The sequence below is a fragment of the Arachis duranensis genome, chromosome 3 (genome assembly GCF_000817695.3).
Source record: "Arachis duranensis cultivar V14167 chromosome 3, aradu.V14167.gnm2.J7QH, whole genome shotgun sequence".
NCBI classification, from domain to species: Eukaryota; Viridiplantae; Streptophyta; class Magnoliopsida; order Fabales; family Fabaceae; genus Arachis; species Arachis duranensis.
This window is the reverse complement of record NC_029774.3, coordinates 55,652,169-55,653,106: the sequence shown is the minus strand read 5'-3', so window position 1 is coordinate 55,653,106 and position 938 is coordinate 55,652,169.

Sequence of the window (938 nt, the reverse complement as noted above, 5' to 3'; positions counted from 1 at the left end):
CCAAACTCTAAGTTTGGTGTTGGGACTACACTAACGTTGACCTGATCACCTTGTGGCTCCATGGGAGCCACTGTCAAGCTATTGACATTAAAGAAGTGCTTGTTGGGAGGCAACCCAATTTTAATTATCTAATTTTGATTTTATTGTTATTTTGTGTTTTATTAGGTACATGATCATGAGGAGTCACGAAAAAATCAAAAGAATTAAAAACAGAGTCAAAAACAGGAGAAAAAAATTTTTCACCCTGGAGGACGCACGGGCTGGCGTTTAACGCCAGTAAGGTGCATCTGGCCGGCGTTAAATGCCAGAACAGAGCACCATTCTGGCGCTGAACGCCAGAAACAAGCAACATTCTGGCGCTGAACGCCAGGAATGTGCCCAGAGAGGAAAAACTGGCGCTGAACGCCAGTAACAAGCATCAAACTGGCGTTCAACGCCAGAAACATGCTTTACATGGGCGTTGAACGCCCAGAATGTGCACCAATGGGCGTTTAACGCCAGAATGGTGTGCCAAGGCATTTTACATGCCTATTTGGTGTAGGGATGGAATTCCTTGACACCTCAGGATCTGTGGACCTCACAGGATCCCCACCTACCTCGCCCTCTCTCACTCCATTCATGGTCATCCCTTCTGTTTTTCATTCACCACCTACATCTATCCATTCTTCCCCATACACCCCACCTACCTTTACAATTCAACTTCTCTTTTCCACCCACTCCCACCCATATAGCCGAATCCATCTCCCCTCACTCACCTCCATCTTCTTCTTCTTCTTCTCTTCTTCTTCTCTTCTTTTTTCTCTTGCTCGAGGGCGAGCAATATTTTAAGTTTGGTGTGGTAAAAGCGTAGCTTTTTTTTGCTTTTCCATTACCATTAATGGCACCTAAGGCCAGAGAAACCTCAAAGAGAAGACAAAAGCTTCCACCTCTGAGTCTTG